The 27,898-nt window shown below is 39.2% G+C and overlaps 1 long non-coding RNA gene across 1 annotated transcript in view; it reads left to right on the top strand.

Annotated features, from left to right (window-relative positions):
* The first annotated feature begins 13,773 nt into the window (after positions 1-13,773).
* Positions 13,774-27,898, top strand: part of LOC128641702 (uncharacterized) — a 148,397-nt gene continuing 134,272 nt past the window's right edge. Inside the window, exon 1 of the long non-coding RNA XR_008399581.1 lies at positions 13,774-13,947. This is a non-coding gene — a long non-coding RNA (uncharacterized LOC128641702). The remainder of the gene's footprint in view (positions 13,948-27,898) is intronic.

Raw genomic sequence — 27,898 nt, forward strand, 5'->3', positions numbered from 1 at the left:
CGTAGTTAACGCTGCTTTTTTTCCCACGCACCTTTCCAACAACACTGGTATTTAGAGTTGTCTGAGGGGCTGCGTTACGCTCAAAAAAGGGTGCGTTGAGCCTAACTTAGCTCCACTTCAACTCTCAATATCAGCGTTGCCTACGGTAGCGGTAAGCTGGGAAAACGTGCTCGTGCACGATATCCCCACAGGAAACAATGGGGCTGAGCTGGCTGAAAAAAAACCTAACACCTGCAAAAAAGCAGCGTTCAGCTCCTAACGCAGCCCCATTGTTTCCTATGGGGAAACACTTTCTAAGTCTGCACCTAACACCCTAACATGAACCCCGAGTCTAAACACCCCTAACCTTACACTTATTAACCACTAATCTGCCGCCCCCGCTATCGCTGACCCCTGCATATTATTATTATCCCCTAATCTGCCGCTCCAGACACCGCCGCAACCTACATTATCCCTATGAACCCCTAATCTGCTGCCCCTAACACCGCCGACCCCTATATTATATTTATTAACCCCTAATCTGCCCCCCCCAACATCGCCACTACCTTTCCTACACTTATTAACCCCTAATCTGCCGACCGGACCTTGCCGCCACTATAATAAATGTATTAACCCCTAAACCGCCGCACTCCCGCCTCGCAAACACTAGAATAAATATTATTAACCCCTAATCTGCCCCCCCCCCCAATGTTGCCGCCACCTAACTTCAAGTATTAACCCCTAATCTGCCGACCGGACCTCGCCGCTACTATAATAAATGTGTTAACCCCTAAAGCTAAGTCTAACCCTAACACCCCCTAAGTTAAATATAATTTTATTCTAACGAAATAAATTAACTCTTATTAAATAAAGTATTCCTATTTAAAGCTAAATACTTACCTGTAAAATAAACCCTAATATAGCTACAATATAACGAATAATTATATTGTAGCTATTTTAGGATTTATATTTATTTTACAGGCAACTTTGTATTTATTTTAACTAGGTACAATAGCTATTAAATAGTTATTTACTATTTAATAGCTACCTAGTTAAAATAATTACAAAATTACCTGTAAAATAAATCCTAACCTAAGTTACAATTAAACCTAACACTACACTATCAATAAATAAATTAAATCAATTAACTACAAGTACCTACAATTACCTACAATTAAATAAACTAAACTAAATTACAAAAAACAAACAAACAAACACTAAATTACAAAAAATAAAAAAAGATTACAAGAATTTTAAGATAATTAATCAGATTGAGCTTGCATTCTATTGGCTGTTCCGATCAGCCAATAGAATGCGAGCTCAATCTGATTGGCTGATTGGATCAGCCAATCCGATTGAACTTGAATCTGATTGGCTGATTCAATCAGCCAATCAGATTTTTCCTACCTTAAGTCCGATTGGCTGATAGAATCCTATCAGCCAATCGGAATTCGAGGGACGCCATCTTGGATGACGTCATTTAAAGGAACCTTCATTCGGCGAGTAGGCGTCGGTTGAAGAGGATGGATCCGCGTCGGCTGGAAAGAAGATGGCTCCGCTCCGGATGGATGAAGATAGAAGATGCCGCTTGGATGAAGATGTCTGCCGGTCTGGATGTCCTCTTCTGCCCGGATAGGATGAAGACTTCTGCCAGTCTGGATGTCCTCTTCTGCCCCATCGGATGAAGACTTCGGCCCGGCTGGGTGAAGATGACTCAAGGTAGGGAGATCTTCAGGGGGGTAGTGTTAGGTTTATTTAAGGGGGTTTGGGTTAGAGTAGGGGTATGTGGGTGGTGGGTTTTAATGTTGGGTGGGTTGTATTTTTTTTTACAGGCAAAAGAGCTGATTACTTTGGGGCATGCCCCGCAAAAAGGCCTTTTAAGGGCTGGTAAAAGAGCGGATTACTTTTTAATTTAGAATAGGGTAGGGACCTTTATTATTTTGGGGGGCTTTTTTATTTTATTAGGGGGCTTAGAGTAGGTGTAATTAGCCAATATTCTTGTAATCTTTTTTTATTTTTTGTAATTTAGTTTAGTTTATTTAATTGTATGTAATTGTAGGTAATTTATTTAATTCATTTATTGATAGTGCAGTGTTAGGTTTAATTGTAACTTAGGTTAGGATTTATTTTACAGGTAATTTTGTAATTATTTTAACTAGGTAGCTATTAAATAGTAAATAACTATTTAATATCTATTGTACCTAGTTAAAATAAATACAAAGTTGCCTGTAAAATAAATATAAATCCGAAAATAGCTACAATATAATTATTCGTTATATTATAGCTATATTAGGGTTTATTGTACAGGTAAGTATTTAGTTTTAAATAGGAATACTTTAATAAGATTTAATTATATTTAATTTAGGAGGGGGTTAGGGTTAGGGTTAGACTTAGCTTTAGGGGTTAATACATTTATTATAGACGGCAGATTAGGGGTTAATAAGTGTAGGTAAGGTAGCGGTGATGTTGGGGGGGCAGATTAGGGGTTAATAAATATTAAGTAGGTGTCGGCGATGTTAGGGGCAGCAGATTAGAGGTTCATAGGGATAATGTAGGTGGCGGCGATGTGCGGTCGGCAGATTAGGGGTTAAAAATATTTATTATAGTGGCGGCGATGTGGGGGGACCTCGGTTTAGGGGTACATAGGTAGTTTATGGGTGTTAGTGTACTTTAGAGCACTGTAGTTAAGAGCTTTATATACCGGCGTTAGCCCATAAAGCTCTTAACTACAGCCTTTCCATGGGCGTTAGGAGTCTTGTCGGTAGAGGGTCTACCACTCACTTCAGCCAAGACTCTAAATACCAGCGTTAGGAAGATCCCATTGAAAAGATAGGATACGCAATTGGCGTAAGGGGATCTGCGGTATGGAAAAGTCTCGGCTGGAAAGTGAGCGTTAGACCCTTTCCTGCCTGACTCTAAATACCAGTGGGCGGCTAAAAGCAGCGTTAGGACCCCTTAACGCTGCTTTTGACGGCTAATGCAGAACTCTAAATCTAGGCGTAAGTGTTTACAACTTGCAATTGTTTGAGAAAAGATTTAAGCTTATACAATTTATTATTTTATTTGTTTCAATCTAATGCTGACCTTTTATCTATTTCAGTTTTAATTAAGACTGTTTTTTAGGGATGAGTTCTCTAAATTAGGGTTTATTGGAATAATATTGTTTCACAATTAATTTACAAAAATCTGAATTGGTAGAACATTACATTTGCATGCTTGTTTTTGTATGAAAAAACATTTTATAGTGATGTTTGATTTCACAAATACTATCCTAATCCATAAATCTGAGCTCCCCCCAACATACTGTACCTTTCTGCCTTAGCGTTGATACTTTTCCTTTAAGCAAAAAGGTTACTAGCTGTACAAGTATGCATTATAGAAGGGATTCAGATTACCTGGCATTCCTGTGGTTTTTAATAAAAAATGGATTTGATTGGCATTTTAAAGTAATACATATTTGAAACAGTTTGTTCCTAAACAAAGGTTTAGCAAAATGAAAAATAGCTTGGTTTTATGCTGAGCTCCACAAAAGCTCATTCCATCGTTTGTTATGATAACCTTAAAGGGACAGTCTAGTCAAGATTAAACTTTCATTATTCAGATAGGGCATGTAATTTTAAACAACTTTCCAATTTACTTTTATCATCAAATTTGCTTTGTTTTCTTGGTATTCTTAGTTTAAAGCTAAACCAAGGTAGGCTCATATGCTAATTTCTAAGTCCTTGAAGGCTGTCTCTTATCTAAATGTATTTGACAGTTTTATACAGCTGGGGCCCGATCTGATATGCAGCGTCGCCCGCAAAAGCCGGCGACGCCGAATTTTGCGTGGGTTTGATATCCTATATACGGCGTAACCTAGAAGTTACGCTCGTATATTTCTGCCTTCGCCTGTAGTTTTTTGGGCCATAGACAGGTATACCAAACCCGCGCAGTTTGGTATCCAATATACAGCACAAGGACTTACGTGGTGAAAATGGAGAAATCTTACTCCATTTTCACCTCGCCACAAAATGCAGCCGTAGTAAGCCTTACGCTGTCTATTGGAGCCCCGTAACTCCCTAAACTAGCTACAAAATAAAACCTAACACCTAACGCATGCGCAATGTCTATCTACCTGTCAACCGCAATCCCCCGCCGCAATCCCTAATAAAGTATTTAACCCCTAAACCGCTGCTCCTGGACCCCGCAGCCACCTACATTAAATGTATAACCCCCTAATGTGATCCCCCTACACCGTCGCCACCTACATTACATACCCCCTAATGTGAGCCCCTTACACCACTGCCATCTACATTACATACCCCCTAATGTGAGCCCTTTACACCGCTGCCATCTACATTACATACCCCCTAATGTGAGCTCCTACCCTGCCGCAAGCTATATTAAAATTATTAACCCCTAATCTAATCCCCCTACCCCGCCGCCAGCTATATTAAATTATTAACCCCTAATCTAATCCCCCTACACCGCCGCCAGCTATATTAAAATTATTAACTCCTAATCTAATCCCCCTAAAGTAATCACCTCTATTACCAGCCCTTAAGAGGGCCTTTTGCGTGACATTGCCCCAAAGTAACAACTCTATTGCCAGCCCTTAAAAGGGCTTTTTGCGGGGCATTTCCCCAAAGTAATCAGCTCATTTACCAGCCCTTAAAAGGGCTTTTTGCTGGGCATTGTCACAAAGTAATCAGCTCTTTTGCATCTAATCTAAATCCTCCTACACCGCTGACACCTATAATAAATGTATTACCCCCTAATCTAATCCCCCTACACCGCCGCCACCTATATTAAATAGATTAACCCCTAATCTAATCCCCCTACACCGCCGCCACCTATATTAAATAGATTAACCCCTAATCTAATCCCCCTAGACCGTCGCCAGCTATATTAACTATATTAACCCTAATTATATTAGGGTTAATATAGTTAATATAGTTATTATATTATATATATTAACTATATTAACCCTAATTATATTAGGGTTAATATAGTTAATATCGTTATTATATTATATATATATATATATATATTAACTATATTAACCCTAATTATATTAGGGTTAATATAGTTAATATAGTTATTATATTATATATATTAACTATATTAACCCTAATTATATTAGGGTTAATATAGTTAATATCGTTATTATATTATATATATATATTAAGTATAATAACCCTATCTAACTCTAACACCCCTAACTAAATTCTTATTAAAATAAATCTAATTAATATTAATATTATTAATTAAAATATTCCTATTTAAATCTAAATACTTACCTATAAAATAAACCCTAAGATAGCTACCCTAAGATAGCTACAATGTAATTAATAATTACATTGTAGCTATTTTAGGGTTTATATATATTTTACAGGTAACTTGGTATTTATTTTAACTAGGTACAATAGCTATTAAATAGTTAATAACTATTTAATAGCTACCTTGTTAAAATAATTACCAATTTACCTGTAAAATAAATCCTAACCTAAGTTACAAATACACCTACGCTATCAATAAATTAGATAAACTACAAATATCTAAACTAAAATACAATTAAATAAACTAAACTAAATTACAAAAAAAACAAACACTAAATTACAAAAAATAAAAAAAGATTACAAGAATTTTAAGCTAATTACACCTATTCTAAGCCCCCTAATAAAATAACAAAGCCCCCCAAAATAAAAATTTTTCCCTACCCTAAACTAAATTACAAAAGCTAGCAGCTCTATTACCAGCCCTTAAAAGGGCTTTTTTGCGGGGCATGCCCCAAAGAAATCAGCTCTTTTGCCTGTAAAAAAACCCACAATACCACCCCCCAACATTACAACCCACCACCCACATACCTCTACTCTAAACCCACCCAAACCTCCCTTAAAAAAACCTAACACTAAGCCTCAGAAGATCTCCCTACCTTGAGTCGTCTTCACCCAGCCGGGCCGAACTCTTCATCCAATCCGGGCGATGTCTTCATCCAAGCGGCAAAGAAGAAGTCTTCCATCAGGCGATGTCTTCATCCAGGCGGCAAAGAAGAAGTCCTCCATTGGGGCGAAGTTTTCTTCCAAGCGGCATCTTCAATCTTCTTTCTACAGCCCTCCGATGCGGAACATCCATCTGGCCCGACGATTGAACGACGAATGAAGTTTCCTTTAAATGACGTCATCCAAGATGGCGTTCCTCGAATTCCGATTGGCTGATAGGATTCTATCAGCCAATCGGAATTAAGGTAAGAAAATCTGATTGGCTGATTCAATCAGCCAATTAGATTCAAGTTCAATCCGATTGGCTGATCCAATCAGCCAATCAGATTGAGCTTGCATTCTATTGGCTGATCGGAACAGGGGCATGCCCCGCAAAAAGCCATTTTAAGGGCTGGTAATAGAGCTCTTAAATTTTGTAATTTAGTTTAGGGTAGGGAATTTTTTTTATTTTGGGGGGCTTTGTTATTTTATTAGGGGGCTTAGAATAGGTGTAATTAGCTTATTAATTACATTGTAGCTATCTTAGGGTTTATTTTATAGGTAAGTATTTAGATTTAAATAGGAATATTTTAATTAATAATATTAATATTAATTAGATTTATTTTAATAAGAATTTAGTTAGGGGTGTTAGAGTTAGGGTTATTATACTTAATATATATATATAATATAATAACGATATTAACTATATTAACCCTAATATAATTAGGGTTAATATAGTTAATATATATAATATAATAACTATATTAACTATATTAACCCTAATATAATTAGGGTTAATATAGTTAAAATAGGTGACGGCGGTGTAGGGGGGTCAGATTAGGGATTAATCTATTTAATATAGGTGGCGGCGGTGTAGGGGGATTAGATTATGGGGTAATATATTTATTATAGGTGGCGGCGGTATAGGGGGATTTAGATTATAGGCAAAAGAGCTGATTTCTTTGTGACAATGCCCCACCAAAAGCCCTTTTAAGGGCTGGTAAAAGAGCTGGTTACTTTGGGGCAAAGCCCCGCAAAAAGCCCTTTTAAGGGCTGGCAATAGAGCTGTTTACTTTGGGGTAATGCCACGCAAAAAGCCCTTTTCAGGGCTATTTGTAGGGTTAGACTTAGGTTTAGTTGGAGGGATAGTTTAGTATTTTAGGGGTTAATTCATTTAATATAGGTGGCGGCAGTGTAGGGGGGTTAGATTAGGGGTTAATTAATTTAATATAGGTGGCGGTGGTATAGGGGATTAGATTAGGGGTTAATTAATTTAATATAGGTGGCAGCGGTATAGGGGGATTAGATTAGAGGTTAATTAATTTAATATAGCTGGCGGTGGTGTAGGGGGATTAAATTAGGGGTTAATAATTTTAATATAGCTGACGGCGGGGTAGGAGCTCACATTAAGGGGTAGTTAATGTAGCTGGCGGCGGGGTAGGAGCTCACATTAGGGGGTAGTTAATGTAGCTGGCGGCCAGGTAGGAGCTCATATTAGGGGGTAGTTAATGTAGCTGGCGGCGGGGTCCAGGAGCGGCGGTTTAGGGGTTAATAACTTTATTAGGTGCGGCGGGGTCCGGGAGCAGTGGTTTAGGGGTTAATACATTTTTTATTATTAGGAGAGTGAGGGGGGATAGCGGATAGAGGGGTATACGTGTCGGGCTATGTTTGGGAGGCGTGTTGGACAGTACGGGTGATTTTATAACTTAGTCAGGTTTTGTAGGCGCCGGCAGTTTCTAAAGTGGCGTAGGTCACTGGCGACTCCGGAAATTTGTACTTACTCAGATTTCTGGACATCGCTGGTTTATCCGACTTACGGCACTTTAGCAACTAACGGCGCCGTATATTGGATAGCTCGAGTTGCGAGCTGAAACTACGGGTGGCGGGGGTTCCCTCGCTTGCGCCACAAACTACGATCTATATCGGATCGCGCCCCTAGAGAGCATTAGTTCATGTATGTCATATATATAACATTGTGCTCACGCACGTGTAGTTGCTAATGAAAGGGCACTGATTGGCTAAAATGCAAGTCTGTCAAAAGAACTGAAATAAGAGGGCAGTCTGAAGAGGTTTGGATACAAGGTAATTACAGAGGTAAAATGTGTTTTATTATAACTGTGTTGGTTATGCAAAACTGGGGAATAGGTAATAAAGGGATCATCTATCTTTTTAAACAATACAAATTCTGAAGTAGACTATCCCTTTAAATATTATCAAGCTGTTAGTTACATATCATTTATATAATAGACAGTTTTCTGAAAACAGTCATATATTGTATAAGGACATTTATTAATTCATAAAATGTGTTGATAATTGTATATGTATCTTTACAATACACTAATGGGTTGGGTGTTTTTCATGATTTTTTCTTTATTAGGTCTCCACATTCTCTGTGAGTGATCAAATTTCTTTCTGCCTGGCAACCATTGTAAGAGAAAATAATATGCAGAATATATAAAAGACACAGACAATGGAAGAACTAGAACAATTTATTATTGCACTTTTGCTTGAACAGAACCCACAGAGTGGTTCAACACATAGTTAAAGTCAGTTCCAGATTGGCATTGGCAATGCACTGCTGAGCCAGTCGGAGACGCATATGTGTGTAAGTGTGATACACCTTTAAGGTGCATCCCGCCCTCAATAAGAACTTCCCTTTAAAAGGGGTTGGGTGCTGATCATCAGTGCCTGAAAATTTTGTTGCTAACTTGTGAAGCTCATTCTTAAGCTAAGTTTCGTGCTGTTATTTGAATTCAACTTATTCCTTGTTGTTAAACTTTAAACTACCTCCTTGGACTGCCACTTTGATCTAATTATTTCAACAGTGTTTAGGAGTCTCTGAACTTTACGTTTGTGAGTTTATCCGCATCTTACTATCCGGTATTGGACCGGCCGGATCTACTTTCCTTACCGCGACCGGAAGTCGCACTCGCACCGAAGCCTCTGCAAACACCAGGTACGCCACATCGTAGCTCAGCTCCGCTACTTGTAATTCTTATCTTGCCTCTTTCGTGACCACTTGTGCTGCCTGACGCCATCCTGATTTATTACACCGTTCGTGTGTTTTCTGTCTGCAACATATGGATGAATGACTTGTATATATTTTAGAGCTGTTTGTTGTGTGAGTGCGTGAAGACTAAAGGGGACATCATCCTGAGATATTGCAACAAATGTTTAATGTGCTGCAACATTATACTACATAAAGTTTCTATATTATTCCTTTTGGCAATTCAGTGTAAACTCAGTCTGTTTACATTGATATATATTGAATTATATTCATCATAAATAAACTGACTCACTTCTGGAATTAATCAGGTTTTTACAAGAATTAAACTCCTGTTTGATTTTCTAAAGAGTTACAATTCCAATAATTAACACACTTCTATTTCAAACCATCACATAATTTTCAGGCCTAAACAAAGTGTTAATTGGAATTATAACTAAAAATGACTCCTGAGGAAATAGAAACCCAATTTAACAGCATAGAACAAAAACTTGATTATTTGGCACATGCCTTAACTGAGGTGCAAGCAGAAAATATAGCCATTAAGACTGTACTTAAAGATTACATGGCTGCAAAAAGCAGTGAGGTACCTGAACCACACATACAGTATCCTCAACCTTTCTCTGGTAAGAGACAAGACTTTAGGGATTTTAAAACAGCCTGTCACTTGCTTTTTTCTCTGCGCCCACGTATATACCACTCGAACCGTATAAAGGTCTGCACTACCATATCATTTTTACAAGGAGAGCCTAGGACATGGGCTAACCGGTATTATGAGAATAACGATCCCATACTAGATTCCTTACAAGATTTTTTCCAGGCTATGGCTAATCTGTATGAGGACCCAGACACTCAAATCCTAGCAGAAACAAAACTGCGCTCCTTAAGACAAGGGAAGCGGACAGTGGAGGAGTATACTACTGATTTCCAAATGTGGGCAGTAGACTCCCAATGGAATCAGATCAGTTTAAAAAATCAGTTTAGGCTGGGTTTGTCTGAGACTCTGAAAGATGAGCTCTCCAGACAAGAATTACCAGATAGTCTCTCAGGTCTTATAAAACTGAGTACTTCAATTGATAGAAGACTCAGGGAGAGGCGTGCAGAGAAGGCCACATATGATTACACACCTAAAAGATCTATCACTTATACCACCCACACAGAGAGATCTACCTCTAACCCTGTGCCCATGGAGATTGGAGTAATAAAAGGTCCTCTTTCGGAGGAAGAAAAAACAAGGAGAAGATTGGAAAACTTATGTCTATATTGTGGAAAAAAGGAGCATAATGTATCTAATTGTCCACTTCTCCAAAAACAAAGGAAGGGTAAGCAAAATAAACCTTTTAATATATGTCTTATAACAGAAACTTTGCAATTGACTTTGATTCTCTCATTACAGTGGGATCAGGAAAATACCCAATGCAGGGCGCTGATTGATTCTGGTGCTTCCGGAAATTATATCGATTCGTTATATGTTGTAAATAATAAAATACCCCTTGTGTGCAAGCAAAACCCTGTCTATGTTAAATCTATTGATGGAACCTTAATCAAAAAAGGTCCAATCACACATCAAACCATACCACTATTAACCACATTAAAGGAAGGTCACACTGAGTATGTTAGTTATGACGTCATACCCATTGCCCTTCACACTATCATTCTGGGGTATTCTTGGCTGCAAAAACACAATCCAGACATAGATTGGAAACATTCACAAATTAAGTTAAGATCTAATTATTGTTTGACTACATGTTTTCCCCAAAGTGTAAGATCCATCTCTGCTGAGATGGAGGTTGTCCCAGAACTCTATCAGGATTTGGCAGAGGTATTCAATCTCGTGGAGGCAGAAAATCTGCCTCCACATAGGACTTTCGACTGCCCTATAGATCTCATCCCAGGAGCAGTTATACCCCATGGGAAAATTTACCCATTATCTCAAAGTGAATTAACATTTTTAAGAGCTTATCTGGATGATAATCTGAGAAAAGGGTTTATCTCCCATTCTACATCCCCTGCAGCTGCAGGGATGTTTTTGGTAAAAAATAAAGATGGCACATTGAGACCAATAATTGATTATAGAGCTTTGAATGCTGTTACTGTCAAAAATAGGTACCCACTCCCATTAATACCCGAATTGATAGAACGTCTAAAGGGTGCCACTGTTTACACAAAATTAGACCTTAAAGGAGCGTATAATCTCATACGTATAAAGGAGGGAGATGAATGGAAGACCGCTTTCCGCACGAGGTATGGCCTCTTCCAGTATAACGTCATGCCCTTTGGACTCAGTAACGCTCCGGCGACGTTCCAGCATTTTATAAATGAAATCTTTCATGATCTAATGGATACATGTGTTATTATCTATTTAGATGATATACTGATTTACTCTAAGACACAGCTGGAACACGAAAAACATGTAAGATGGGTTCTAACACGGTTGAAAGAACATAAATTGTACGCTAAAAAAGAAAAATGTCTATTTCATGTCAATAGAATTAAATTTTTAGGGTATATTATTACCCCTGATCAGATACAAATGGATCCCGAAAAAATCTCTGCAATATTACAATGGCCAATACCCTCAACCACACGTGCACTTCAACGATTCATAGGATTTGCTAACTATTATCGAAAATTTATTAGTAATTTTTCAGATATAGTTAAACCGTTAACCCAACTTACGAGTAAAAAACAACGATATAAATGGACTGAAGAAGCCCAGAGAGCATTTGATGTTTTAAAACAAAACTTCAGCTCAGCTCCTTTATTGCATATGCCAGATCCACAGTTGCAATATATTGTGGAGGTGGATGCCTCTACTTCAGGGATTGGGGCTGTTCTTTCCCAATATAACAAGGAAAAAACAATAATCTCACCTATTGCTTACTACTCTAGAAGATTCACCTCTGCAGAAAATAACTATGGTATAGGTGATAAAGAATTGCTGGCTATAAAAGTATCACTTGAACAGTGGAGACATTTATTGGAAGGCACTAACGAGCCATTTTTAATCTATACCGACCATAAGAACCTCCAATACCTTCAGCAGAGTAAAACCTTATCAGCAAGACAAATGAGATGGTCGTTGTTTTTAGACAGGTTTAATTTTTTGATAACCTACAGACCTGGGGTACTAAATACAAAAGCTGATGCTCTCTCCAGATTTCACGAGCAAACTCCTGTAGATGCACTTAATCCTATTATTCCTCTTGACAAATTTATAGGAATCTTAACACCTATTGAGATAAGGATTAAACAAGCCTTAAAGAAGGAACCTATTCCACCAAAGTCCTGTATGAAAGATACTAAGACTGGATTATTTTATCATAAAACCAAACTATACGTACCTACCGCGTTAAGGAAACAAATTCTTCATCACACCCACGATATACATTTAGCAGGTCATAGTGGTATACAAAAAAACTATAGAAAGAACTAGAAGAACATTTTGGTGGCCACAAATGGATCAGTCCATACATACGTATGTTCAGTCTTGTGACACTTGCGCAAGAAATAAAATAGACCATAGAGGTCCGATAGGTTTACTATCTCCTCTGCCCGTTCCTGATAGACCCTGGGAAACTATTTCTATGGATTTCATAGTAGACTTACCCAAATCCCAAAACTACAACACCATATTAGTGGTAGTGGACCACTTAACTAAGTTAGGACACTTTATACCGTTAAAAGGATTACCATCAGCATATACTACTGCTAACACTTTTATACGACATATAGTGAAATTACATGGGTTACCAAAAAATATAATAACTGATAGGGGTACACAGTTCACTTCATCTTTTTTGGAGGTCCTTATGTAAGAAGTTACACATAAACCCTAAGTTCTCTACTGCTTTCCACCCACAGACTAATGGGTTAACGGAAAGATTGAATCAAACTTTAGAGCAGTATTTGCGCTGCTACATAGCTCACCAACAAGATGATTGGCTGTCATATCTCCCCATGGCAGAATTCGCTTATAACAATTCTGTTTCTTCCACCACCAAGGTAACACCATTCTATGCAACTTATGGTTTCCATCCCACAACCATACCTTTATCCGATATCGAAGTGAATTCCCCTGCAGCTACTGATTATTCCACTCAATTGCAAGAACGATTAGATGCAGTAAAGTTACATCTCTCTGAAGCTAAGACCTCACAGAGACATTACTATGATTTACATCATAGACCTGCTCCTAAGTATCAAGTAGGGGACAAAGTGTTATTATCGACGAAACATCTTAGGTTACGTGTACCTACAAAGAAACTGGCTAACCAGTTTTTAGGTCCTTTTGTCATTGACAAAATATTGAATCCTTCAACTGTACACCTGAAGTTACCTACTCATTATAAGTTTCATCCAACATTTCATGTGTCACTTGTAAAACCATATCAAGCATCTAAAGTTTCAACTACTCAGGATACTAACCCTATTCAGGTAGATAGCCAAGAGGAATTTGAGATTGAAAAGATATTGGATTCCAGATTGAGAGGTGGTCAGTTGGAATATTTCCTAAAATGGAAGGGTTATGGTCCTGAAGAAAATACGTGGATAAGGGACACTGAGGTCCACGCTCCACGCCTTATCCGTGCTTTTCATCGTCGTTATCCTCTTAAAGCTTCTGCCGTTGCTTTAGGGGGGCTTTGAGGGGGGGAGTGTGTGATACACCTTTAAGGTGCATCCCGCCCTCAATAAGAACTTCCCTTTAAAAGGGGTTGGGTGCTGATCATCAGTGCCTGAAAATTTTGTTGCTAACTTGTGAAGCTCATTCTTAAGCTAAGTTTCGTGCTGTTATTTGAATTCAACTTATTCCTTGTTGTTAAACTTTAAACTACCTCCTTGGACTGCCACTTTGATCTAATTATTTCAACAGTGTTTAGGAGTCTCTGAACTTTACGTTTGTGAGTTTATCCGCATCTTACTATCCGGTATTGGACCGGCCGGATCTACTTTCCTTACCGCGACCGGAAGTCGCACTCGCACCGAAGCCTCTGCAAACACCAGGTACGCCACATCGTAGCTCAGCTCCGCTACTTGTAATTCTTATCTTGCCTCTTTCGTGACCACTTGTGCTGCCTGACGCCATCCTGATTTATTACACCGTTCGTGTGTTTTCTGTCTGCAACATATGGATGAATGACTTGTATATATTTTAGAGCTGTTTGTTGTGTGAGTGCGTGAAGACTAAAGGGGACATCATCCTGAGATATTGCAACAAATGTTTAATGTGCTGCAACATTATACTACATAAAGTTTCTATATTATTCCTTTTGGCAACTCAGTGTAAACTCAGTCTGTTTACATTGATATATATTGAATTATATTCAGGGCCGCCATCAGGGGGTGACAGGGGTGACTCCTGTCAGGGGCCCAATGGGCTAGTGGGGCCCCATGAGGCAAGAAGTAAAAAACAAAAAAATTATTTTTTTTTTTTATTTTTTTTTTTTTAATTTTGGCAGCCACCAGTGGGTACTACAGAAGAGTGCTAATTGAGCATGGGAAATGTTATAACAAGGAGTAAAGTATTAGCATTTGTGAGGATTTTTGAGTGTGCACTAAACCACTATGCACAGTGTGAGACAGACTTGGCACTTTGTAGAGTGTGTGCCTGAGTCAGACGGTTGATCACTTTCATTTGCAGAGGAGGTAGGAATTACTAGCAAATGTTTTTTATTTCTTTGTGCAATTTAAGATTGTAACTTCAGTGTGGTAGTAGTTGTATGGTGGGGCCAGGGGTCCATAAAAACAATTTTTTTTAGCAGCAGTGTATTTATGGTTATTTGACAATGCTGTAGAAATTCTATATTTAAAACCATGCAGAAATGTTTCCTCCTCAATACACAAATTAAATATATTGCATTCCAGTTTACTGCCCCTTTATGCAAGGACTTTTCAGATACAAGGAGGCATTTTATCTAAGATTTTTACATCTGCATAACATGTTATACTCTCAGACTAAGATTGCTCAGTGTTCAGTTTACTCTACAGCTGACTTAATTTTGAAATGCATACCAACAAGCTTAAATCCTGCATTTAACCAGATCTAATGGTATGCGTACCACAGCTTATGGTTCCACCAAGACCATATAGAGTACAGCATTTTCAAAATCCACAAGTACAGCTGACAGATGGGAACATTTGAACACTATATTTGAAGTGGTGCTCTTGGTTGGGGAAAATGGGGAAAATATCAAACAAACATATGTCAACCTTTTAAAAGTACTTTTCTTCATCTAGCCATCTACCCAGATCATTAATGTACAATTTTGAATTCACAGAATTATTTTTGTTTGCACATTTACAAATATGATTCTTTAAAAAGTGATCTCTTAATTTCTGCATTTTTTTATCATGCATGTCACACACTGTTGATTTAGGGGATGCAAGGTGCATAAATGTTTCCTCCTGTGAGTGTTTCTGTGGGTGTATGTGTTTATGTTTTTGTGGTTTGATTTGTGTCTCTATAAGTGTGTATGTATTTTTTTTCTGTTGGTATCTCTGTGAGGGTGGGTGTGTATGTCTTTGTGCATTTTCTGTGGATGTCTGTGAGGGTGTGTGCATATGTCTTTGAGCTTTTTCTATGGGTATCTCTGTGAGGGTGGGCTTGTGTTTGTCTTTGTGTATTTTCTCTGGATGCCTCTGTGAGGGTGGGTGTGTTTTCTGTGGATGTCTCTGTGTGTGTGTGTGTGTGTGTGTGTGTATGTATGTCTGTGTTTTCTGTGGATGTCTCTGTGACGGTGTGTATTTTCTGTGAGTGTCTCTGTGAGGGTGTGTATGTCTTTGTGTGTTTTCTGTGGATGTCTCCGTGAGGGTGTGTATGTATGTCTTTATGTGTTTTCTGTGGGTGTCTCTGTGTGTGTGTATGTCTTTGTGTGTTTTCTGAGGCTGTCTCTGTTAGTGTTTCCTTGGGTGTATGTGCAAGTTTGAGTTTGTGTGTGGGTGTCCATTGTATGTTCCTTTCTAGGACATTTTGACCTTACTATTGATTATTCACATCTTTCTACAGACTTTGAGACTAATGAGACCTTTCCGGAAGTCACCAATCTACCATTTAACCTTTAAATTATTGTTTATGCAGTTCAGGGCCCTTCCTTTCAGCCACTGTAAAGATGTTGTCATCATTTAGTTGGCATCTTCCTTTACAAAAAGATAATCAGAACTCCATATTTTGTTTTCTAAATCTCCATTTTTTACAAAACTGTAGTTTACCTCATTACTTGTCAGGGCAATGTAAACAAGTGCCAAGTGTCTGTTTGGGTGTCTGTGTCTGAGTTTCTTTGCGTGTTTGCTAGAGAGTCTGTATGTGAATCCTTATGTGTGAGTGTGTGTGTGTGTTTCAGTGTATGTTTCTACCTTTAAAACATTTCAAAGTTTAAATAGACAATTAAGAAAAAAGTGCATATACGTTTTAGTCACTTGGAAAAAATTGCACATGTCAAAGGAGGGGGGGGGGCCCTGATCAATGGTTAAGTCAGGGGCCCCAAAATTTCTAGTGGCGGCCCTGATTATATTCATCATAAATAAACTGACTCACTTCTGGAATTAATCAGGTTTTTACAAGAATTAAACTCCTGTTTGATTTTCTAAAGAGTTACAATTCCAATAATTAACACACTTCTATTTCAAACCATCACAGTAAGCTACCAATCACCAGTCTTCTTCAACTCAGGATTGGCAGTGCATTGCTGATCTGGAGCGGATTGTAACTATTTGTTTAACCCTTTGGGGCATATCTATCAAGCTCCGTACGGAGCTTGAAGCCCTGTGTTTCAGACTCGCCAGAAACACCAGCTATGAAGCAGCGGTCTAAAGAACGCTGCTCCATAACCTGTCCATAAAATAAAGATAACAAGAGAACGAAGAAAAATTGATAATAGAAGTAAATTAAAAAGTTGCTTAAAATTGCATGCTCTATCTGAATCATGAAAGAAAAAAAATTGGGTTCAGTGTCCCTTTAAGTGATAAAATGTATAAGTTTCCAGTATTAAGCTTTGGTTTACAGATATAAGATTATTATTATTATTATCATTTATTTGTATAGCGCCGCCAAATTCCGTAGAGCTGGGTACATTGATAGGGGTATACAATGACAAGGATTTGTGATAAAATACAAAACTAAACACATCTAGTACAGGAGGAAGAGGGCCCTGCTCCGGAGATCTCACAGCCTACAGGTTTAGGGTGCAGAGACATAAGGTTGGGGGTAGCTTGTCACATCAGTTGTAGTTGCAGCAATGAGTCAGGCAGTTCATGCATTAGTTTGGTTATGATGAGAGATGGAGGAGAGATGGAAAGCCTCTCTGAATAGATGAGTTTTCAAGGAGCGTCTGAAGCTATACAAGGTTGGAGACAATCTTATGGAGCAGGGTAGAGAGTTCCAGAGGACAGAAGCAGCACATGCGATTTCTTGGATACGGGAGAGGGACATTGAGATAACAGGAGTAGAGAGATGTAGGTCAGAGGTTGATCAAAGAGGATGGGATGGGAAATATATCACAATGAGAAGAAATATAGTTGGAAATTAGACTGTTGACTGCTTTGTAAGTTAGGGTTAATACTTTAAATTGTATTTTGGAATGTATGAGGAGTGTATAAGTAAGCAAGTGTGTGTACACAAAGTGATAACATAATGAGATCTGAAATTACCTGCAAGCTCAACCCATTTTAATAGGCTGTAGTTTAGAAGCACAAAAACAGCTATTTCATATACAAAAATAAACCTGAAAATGCAAATCTTATACATTCTATACGCTGCAGCTGGCATAACAAGTTATTGAAATTACATTAAGGCAAAAACTGTTTTATAGTATACTTTCCCTTTAAGAGGGATTATCAGTTTGTCAATAATCATGATAGGAAAAGTATTCTTTGCAATATCAGTGAGCATACAAGGTAGTTTAGGTCTTAATATTATAGTGTTTGTATCTAAATATATATTTATATTTATCTATTATATTTATCTATTAGATAAAGATTAAAAAGGAATACATGGTGGTTTACTTAGAAACCGGTTATATATAGATATGTTTTTACTAATTAAGCTGAATCAGTGCTATATTAAGGGAATAGAGGAGAACAGGTTACCCCAGTTTCTTTCATTATAGGGACATGAAACCCAAAAATTTTCTTTCATAATTCAGACAATTTTAAACAACTTTCCAATTTAATTATGTTATCTAATTTACTTAATTCTCTTGGTATCCTTTGTTGCAAAGAATACCTAGGTATGCTCAGGAGTAGCAATACACTACTGGGAGCTAACTGCTAGTTGGTGGATGCACATATATCCCTCTTCTTATTGGCCCACCCAATGTGCAGAACCAGTAGCGCATTGCTGCACCTTCAACAAAAGTTACAAAGACAATGAAGCAAATTTAATAATAGAATTAAATTGAAAAGTTGTTCAAAATTATATGATCTATCTGAATCATGAAAGTAAAATTTTATATTTTTATATTTCTTTAACTGCACATGCTATATCTGCGTATTAGTTTGTGATTGGTTAGCAATGGTTCTTCTGTTCTGGGGGACAGCGAAATCAGGGAAAATAAAAAACATAAAATTAAAAATAAAGCTGCATAATTCATTGCAAAATTCTTCTCAGATATGAAGGTACATTTTTATGCAGCTTGCAATTTGTGTTTAATGGCCCTTTAATTTTAGAAGGCAAACATTTAGCTATTTCAAATGAGAAACTAAAGGTAAATGAGCTATTTCTAAACTCCAGCAGGTAAAATGGGAACACAAAGGGAGACAAAAATTACAGCATACTGTTCCTTTTAAAAAAAAAGAAAATAACTATATTATCTGTAATTCTAGTGGGAACACAAAGGGAGAAAAAAAAATGACAGTAAAAAGGCAAATAAATATATTTTCTGTAGTTTGTCTTTCTTTGAGGGAGTTATGTTAATTAGGGCCTCATAATGACAGTAAACATGTTACAGACTAATAAGGAAATGACTGATAGGTGCAAAATGCTGTTACTTGAAGAATAACAAGAAACCTTTTGATCCAATTTCAAGGATTGGAGTTAGTCATGAACAAAGGTACTAATATAGGGGCAATTCTTTAAAATTAAATATTTAGATACAGCACTTAGTAGTAGAAATAGCACTTCATATATTTTAGAAATATAATCCTTGTTATAATTGTATTTAGGAATTAATTAGAATGAGAGATATGTGTGATAATCATCACTTGTACTTTTAGACATATAATAACTTTAAGAGGATTTTACGTATCTTAAATGAAAAATAATTTCTATTCACATTGTCATTTTATTCTATCGGTATTTACTGTCGGTATCCCACATTTGTCATGCTTAAAATTTCAGTTCATCACATTTTAATTTTCAAAAAAATAATTGGACATTGCACATTACGGCTTAGAAAAGAGGATTTTTCAACTTTCGCTCCTTATTGGCCAATCAAAACCTTTACCCCCAGCGGACCTTTTTTGGGACTGATATTCCACATGGCTTGAAAGAGAACACCTACATTATGTCATCTTTGGGAAGGAATCCCATTGGTCTAAAAATCTTGCTTACTATTGGATATTGAGGAACTTTTTCCATAATGAACCTGTTTGGGGACTGAAAATCCAGACGGTTATGAAACCCAAAATTTGTCTTTCATGAATCCAATAGAGCATGCAATTTGTAACAACTTTCTAATTTACTTCTGTTATCAATTTTTCTTTGTTTTTCTTTGGTATCTTTGTTGATAAGCAGGGATGTAAGCTTAGGAGCCTGCCCATGTCTGGAGCACTATATTGCAACAGTTTTGCAAGAATGTTATCCATTTGCAAGTGTAGTGTTTTCGATGCCTACCTAGGTATCTCTTCAACACAGAATATCATGGAAACAAAGTAAATTTGATAAAAGAAGTAAATTGGAAAATTTAAAAAAATGATACGCACTGTCTGAATCACAAAAGAACATTTTGTGGTTTCATATCCCTTTAAGGTAACGTCACTTTGAGAAATACTTTTTCATTGAAATAGAGATTGATGGCTGTTTTTATTATGTATGTAACGTTAGAGGTTGTTCAAAATGATGTGATATTTAGCAACATTGCACACGATCATTGGTTATTTTAAATAACGTCATTTTAAGATTGGGGATTAAGGGGATTTCTAATATTTAGAGCTAATTTAAAAAATATATAGATTATGCATTATTTGTTAAGGATGTATGGATATTTTAATGTTTAAAAATTGGGGATCTTTTTAAAAAGAATTATGATTAATGTTACACAATTATGGATTATATTTATTTAAAATGACTGCCTCAGTGATGTTAGGCCAATTCTTCTCTGTGATTCTGTTATGCTAACAAGTTAATCTAGAATACATTTCTAGCATTCCCTGGCAGCAGTCACAACATAACTCTACATAAGTGGTTCTCAGTAAATATGAGGCCAATGATCAGCTGCCCTTTCCTTCATTTGACCTGTACCATCTTTTTATATATTTAGATCATTTTGACAGGGATAGTTATATGAAATGCAAAGCAAAATAACCCCCTTTCCTATACTATTCCAGTTACATAAAAGGTCACTGTATACTTCATGATCATTTTAGTAAACAATTATTAAAACAATATTTTTGGAATTGATTAATAAATTATATCCAGTGTTCTATTATGATTAACTAACACAAACAGAAACCTATACATTGTTAAGTAAAAGTAAGAATAACTGTACAATCACACTGTATGATAACTCTGTATCAAGCCTTGACCTCACATGAACTTGCACATAACTTGATTGACACATGTTAGATAACACACTAGCCTCTCAGACAAAAGACACTGAGCCCAATAGAACACAAACCATTTTCTTGCCTTCCCTACCCATCATCCCACCCATCTCTACCCAACATTTTTTAAATACAACTGGTCTAAAATAACAATCACTTGCAACTTCTACCACTTAGGAGATGACATTGCCAATGTGTGCCTGGCACTTCATAGACTGTGACTGCAGATATGAACCATAAGTAGTTTGTAGGACAGCCTTATGCTTATGCCAGCCTTATATTAAACTCCTCACAGTGTTTGTCTTTAGCACCTCTAATGGGAGTTTATTCCATGAATCAAATAACCTTTCTGTGAAGTTACTTGTCTACCTGCTACACTTCAGCTTGAGACCCTTTGTTCTGGTATTTCTTTTTTATGTGAAAAATTATTTCAGCTTCAACTTTTTATATCCCCGTAATATTAGACTTGTGTGCGGCGGAAAAATTAATTTAGGTTCGTTTCGGATGTTTTCGAATTTCATTTTCCGATCGATTTGAATTTGGATACATTCGAAGGCATTCGTTTCGGATTCATTTGGATTCAAATAAATTCGGATGTATTCGGATGTATTTGGTTCAGATTCAATTCGTAAATTCGGAAGTTTGGTATGTGTTATGTGGGATGTGCTGTGTATTAGACTAGTATTATGTACTGTAATATTAGGTGTAACCCATAGCAGAGTGATATAACCTAATATACTGTACAATACTAGTGTAATTGTGATAAGTCCATGGCCATCCGAATGTAACGAATAAATCCAAACTAATTTGGATTTATTCGTTAATTTCAGTGCCACGATAATTCGGAAAATTCGAATCGATCCGAAACTCCAAATTTTACAAATTCGTCCGAATTTCGATTCGGAACAAAACAAAATGTATGTATATATATATATATGTGTGTGTGTGTGTGTGTGAATGTTGGTGTGTGGGTATAATGAAACCATTTTCCAATTTCTACTCTTACCCATTATAAGTCACTCTTTACTCCATGTTTATTTTCATCTCAAATTTAACTTTCTCTCTTATCAGCCTCTCCTTCCTTTTTATCATTTGTTTCACCATTTTTATTGTAAGCACAAAGTATTTCTATATGAAAGGCACTTTGTGTAAAACTTTATTCACTAGCGTTGGATCAAGAGCCTCGTGTCCTTTGGTTTCATGTTTGTTTAAACACACAGAGCCAGATTATGAGTAGAGCGCTATTGTTAGCACAAGGAGCATAAACGCAATCACAAGATTGCAGTGTTTTTTACGCTCAAATCCATATTTCAAATGGCGTGCTGTTTAAATTACTGCAAAGTAGTTTGTGCAAACTTGTGGTCATTTATGCTCCCCATATTTTCTATGGGTGGCATTGAGTGGCAATGTGTGTTCATATTACAAGTTTAAAGTTAATACAAACCCTCAAACTTTTTACTAGATTTGAAAGTTCATGTAGACTACACTATTAATCCCTAAACTGCCACATAGCCCACCGCAAAGTACCCCATTACACTTTTAACCCCATAAACCACCACACCCCCAGTAACAGTAAGTGTGTTGTGTGTGTGCAGCGATAGTAAGGGGGCTGTGTGTGTGCAATTATACTAAGGGTGCTGCATGTGTGAAGTGACAGTAATTATGTTGTGTGCAGTGATGGTGAGGGTGCAAAGTGTGCGCAGTTACAATGGTGAGGGTGCTCTGTGTGCAATGATGGTGCTGTGTGTGTGCAATGATGATGAAGGTGCTGTGTGTGTGTGCAATGATGGTGAGGGTGTTGTGTGTGTGCGCAGTGATGGGGAGGTTGCTCTGTGTGCAGTGATGGTGAGGGTGCTGTGTGTGTGTATGTGCAATGATGGTGAGGGTGCTGTGTGTGTGTGTGCGCAGTGATGGTAAGAGTGCTCTCTGTGCAGTGATGGTGAGGGTGCTGTGTGTGCATTGATTGTGAGGGTGCTGTGTGTGTGTGTGTGCAGTGATGTTGAGGGTGCTGTGTGTGCGCAATAATGAGGATGGTGCTGTGTGTTTTGTGTGCAGTAAAGGTGAGGGTGCTGTGTGTGTGTGCAATGATGGTGAGGGTGCTCTGTGTGCAATGATGGTGAGGGTGCTGTGTGTGTGTGTGTGTGTGCAGTGATGGTGAGGGTGCTGTGTGTGTGTGTGCAGTGATGGCGAAGGTGCTCTGTGTGCAGTGATGATGAGGGTGCTGTGTGTGTGTGCAATGATGGTGAGAGTGCTCTGTGTGCAATGATGGTGAGGGTGCTGTGTGTGTAGTGATGGTGAGGGTGCTGTGTGTGTGTGTGCAGTGATGGTGAAGGTGCTCTGTGTGCAGTGATGGTGAGGGTGCTGTGTGTGTGTGCAATAATGATGAGGGTGCTGTGTGTTTGTGTGCAGTGATGGTGAGGGTGCTGTGTGTGTGTGTGCAATGATGGTAAGGGCGGTGTGTGTGCAGTGATGGTGAGGGTGCTGTGTGTGCAATGATGTTGAGGGTGCTGTGTGTGTGCATTGATGGCGAGGGTGCTCTGTGTGCAGTGAAGGTGAGGGTGCTTTTTGTGCAGTGATGGTGAGGGTGCTGTGTGTTTGTGCAATGATGGTGAGGGAGGGTGCTGTGTGTGCAGTGATGGTGAGGGTGCTCTGTGTGCAGCGATGGTGGGGGTGCTCTTTGTGCAGTGATGGTGAGGGTGCTGTGTGTGTGCAGTGATGGTGAGGGTGCTGTGTGTGTGTGTGCAGTGATGATGAGGGTGCTCTATGTGCAGTGATGTGAGGGTGCTCTGTGTCCAGTGATGGTGAGGGTGCTGTGTGTGTGCAGTGATGATGAGGGTGCTGTGTGGGTGCAATAATGTTGAGGGTGCTGTGTGTGTGCACAGTGATGGAGAATGTGCTCTGTGTGCAGTGATGGTGAGGGTGCTGTGTGCGTGTGTAATGATGGTGAGGGTGCTGTGTGTGTGTGCAGTGATGGCGAGTGTGCTCTGTGTGCAGTGAGGGTGCTGTGTGTGTGTGCAGTGATGGTGAGGGTGCTGTGTGTGCAATGATGGTGAGGGTGCTGTGTGTGTGTGCAGTGATGGCGAGGGTGCTCTGTGTGCAGTGATTGTGAGGGTGCTGTGTGTGTGTGCAATGATTGTGAGGGTGCTGTGTGTGTGTGTGTGTGTGTGTGTGTGTGCAATGATGGGGAGTGTGCTCTGTGTGCAGTGATGGTGAGGGTGCTGTGTGTGTGTGCAATAATGATAAGGGTGCTGTGTGGTTGTGTGCAGTGATGGTGAGGGTGCTGTGTGTGTGTGTGAGGGCGGTGTGTGTGCAATGATGTTGAGGGTGCTGTGTGTGTGTGCATTGATGGCGAGGGTGCTCTGTGTGCAGTGATGGTGAGGGTGCGCTTTCTGCAGTGATGGTGAGGGTGCTGTGTGTGTGCAATGATGATGAAGGTGGTGTGTGTGTGTGTGCAGTGATGGTGAGGGTGCTCTGTGTGCAGTGATGGTGAGGGTGATCTTTGTGCATTGATGGTGAGGGTGCTGTATGTGTGCAGTGATGATGAGGGTGCTGTGTGTGTGTGTGTGTGTGTGCAATGATGTTGAGGGTGCTGTGTGTGTGTGCAGTGATGGTGAGGGTGCTCTGTGTGTGCTCTGTGTGCAGTGATGGTGAGGGTGCTGTGTGTGTGTAATGATGGTGAGGGTGCTGTGTGTGTGTAATGATCGTGAGGGTGCTGTGTGTGTGTGCAGTGATGGTGAGTGTGCTCCATGTGCAGTGAAGGTGAGGGTGCTGTGTGTGTGTGCAGTGATGGCGAGGGTGATCTGTGCACAGTGATGGTGAGGGTGCTGTGTATGTGTGTGCAATGATGGTGAGGGTGCTGTGTGTGTGTGTGCAGTCATGGTGCGGGTACTCTGTGTGTAGTGATGGTGAGGGTGCTGTGTGTGTGTGTGTGCAGTGATGGTGAGTGTGCTCTGTGTGCAGTGATGGTGAGGGTGCTGTGTGCATGCAGTGATGAAGAGGGTGCTGAGTGTGTGCAGTGATGATGAGTGTGCTGTGTGTGTGCAATGATGTTGAGGGTGCTGTGTGTGTGCATTGATGGTGAGGGTGCTCTGTGTGCAATGATGGTGAGGGTGCTGTGTGTGTGTAATGATCGTGAGGGTGCTGTGTGTGTGTGCAGTGATGGTGAGTGTGCTCCATGTGCAGTGAAGGTGAGGGTGCTGTGTGTGTGTGCAGTGATGGCGAGGGTGATCTGTGCACAGTGATGGTGAGGGTGCTGTGTATGTGTGTGCAATGATGGTGAGGGTGCTGTGTGTGTGTGTGCAGTCATGGTGCGGGTACTCTGTGTGTAGTGATGGTGAGGGTGCTGTGTGTGTGTGTGTGCAGTGATGGTGAGTGTGCTCTGTGTGCAGTGATGGTGAGGGTGCTGTGTGCATGCAGTGATGAAGAGGGTGCTGAGTGTGTGCAGTGATGATGAGTGTGCTGTGTGTGTGCAATGATGTTGAGGGTGCTGTGTGTGTGCATTGATGGTGAGGGTGCTCTGTGTGCAATGATGGTGAGGGTGCTGTATGTATGTGGGCAATTATAGTGAGGGTGCTGAGTGTGTGCAGGGATTGTGAGTGTGCTCTATGTACAGTGATGGTGAGCGTGCAATGATGGTGAAGGTGCTGTGTGTATGTGCAGTGATGGTGAGGGTGCTGTGTGTGTGTGTGTGCAGTGATGGTGAGGGTGGTGTGTGTGTGTTTGTATAGTGATTTTGAGGGTGCTGTGTGTGTGTTTGTGCAGTGATATTTAGGTTAATTAGGGTACATGCGTTGTGGGGGGTTGGCGGATTAGGGGTTAATAGTTTTATTAGGATTATTGTTTTGTGTGGGTTTGGCGGTTTAGGGTTAAATAGTTTTATTAGGATTATTGAATTGTGTGGGTTCGGTGGATTAGGGGTTAATAGATTTATAAGGTTTGTTGCGATACTGGTTAATTGCGGATTTGGGGTTAATAGTTTTAATAAGTACTTTGCAATGTGGGTTAATGGCGGATTAGGGGTTAATACATTTATTAGGTGGTTTGCGATGTGGGTGAATGGCGGATTAGGTGTTAATAGTTTAATTATACATATTGCGTTGTGGGGGTTGTCGGTTTAGGGGTTAATACATTTATTATTAGTTGCGATGTGGGGGGATTGCGGATATAGGGGTTTTACGTGTCAGATTTATTTTTGGGAGGTGGGTTAGACTTTTTACGGGAGATTTTATATATTTTTTAATTTTCTTATGCACCGGCAGTTTCTAAAGTGCCATAAATCACTGGCGACTCCAGAAATGTGTATTTATGCACATTTCTGGACATCGCTAGTTTATCCGACTTACGGCACTTTATCATCTGCCAGCGCCATATATGTGATACCCTAATGTGTGAGGGAAAAGTACCTTCGCCGCGGGTTTCAGCAGTTACGCTGAAGCCTGCGCCGCATATGTAGTCTCACTAAATAAAAAAACACCTAATGGGAGGGCGTCTCCGAGCCGCAGCCACGTTAAGATGCATAGCAAGAGAGCTCCGACAGATATATGGCTAAAACTACCAAATATCTCTTTTATACAACTTCATCCTTTGCAAACGTTGCATCTGTTACCTGATAAGTGTTACTGGAAACCGGTAGCACCGGAAATTGATAACTTCACTTTGGATTTTAAAAACAGCTCGACAAAGCTTGACGGCTGCGGCCTCTCACCATTTATCATCTGAACCCCCCTCCCGGCATACAAGGAAACCGGGTAAAGCTCGCAGTAAGCCTCATTTATTATAGACTGGACGTTTATCTCCCTAAAGCGAAGGAAGCATCCTTAAAATAACTAGCATACTTCTAAGTTCCCCATAATGGAAATATCAAATCTGTTACAACTATTTGTAAGCAAGATGGACATGCACTTTGACTCACTTGGCAGAATATTGAAGGGCGAACATAGCGATGTAACTGAAGACAAAGCACCCGATATCCTAACTCAAACCCTCTCTATCTCACATGGAAGTAGGGAACAAGTCAGACCCTCTGCTGCTGACTCTGAGGAGCGAGCTGCGCTAGGTGGACAGCAGGGTAACAACGCAGTCCCAGATATGGTGGAGACATACACCGAACATTCCTTGGTGACAGAGGTACGCCCTATTCATATGGCGGGCTCAGTGAAACTGACCAACAGTAAATATTATAAATGAACAGTGCGCCAACAAATACAGTGCTAAAGTGGTACTATACCATAAAATATATATATATATATATATATATATATATATATATATATATATATATATAAATATAACACATTTAAATTCAAATAAATTGTCACAATGGAAGTCAATTTGTATTGATTAGTGATAAACCAAAATGTGAATGTTCAAATGACTTAGCTGATGTTGCTACGTCAATATTGCTTGGTGAAACCTAAGGGGGTTCAGATATGTGAGAGTACTCTCTCAGGCTCGGTCAAGTGATGGCTCGCAGCTTCTTCAATACTTTTGCTGGTGTCCCAAAAGAACAGAATCTGTAGAAATATAGAATAAAAAAGAAGGCGCCACCATAGTGTACGATCAATGGATACAAACAAGCTTCAGATGCGCATGAAAAACTGGTACTTACAAGCTCCCTGACACTTGAGAAGTGTCACAAACGCCTTCTGGAACTTTATGAGTCGTCCAGCTAACTCCCACTCACGTCCGTATAGACCCGTTCTTTGGGGTATTCAGATGGATGCCGGATAACTTGCTCTCCCGGTTTAGTCTCTGCTTTAGCAAGCTTAAATCTTTTTCTGGAGGTAGCCTAACCCGGTAGGCTCCTATGCACAGTGAAAACCGTATAGCACCATGAAAAGCACACTCCAAAATATATAAAGCCAACTGCTAAAATTTAATAAAATAAAGTGAATATTGTTGGCGTGTCACTGTTGTTAGTAGTTATATGTCACGCCTTACACAAAAGTCTTGTTTTACTTAAGGCGTGACATATAATTACTAACAACAGTGACACGCCAACAATATTCACACACCCATATTGGTCTATCCAATGGGATAAGCAAGGTCCGGACACACCTCCACACATGCGCATTGGGCAACAGGAGACGCCGAAAAATCGGCAATAAAAGTTCGTGGTTTTACTAATGTCAATATACACCTGATGAAACGGTCACTCAAGACCGAGAAACGTTGTGTTATAAAATAAAGTTAAGTTTTA

Source organism: Bombina bombina, chromosome 1, assembly GCF_027579735.1.
Source record: "Bombina bombina isolate aBomBom1 chromosome 1, aBomBom1.pri, whole genome shotgun sequence".
Lineage (NCBI taxonomy): Eukaryota > Metazoa > Chordata > Amphibia > Anura > Bombinatoridae > Bombina > Bombina bombina.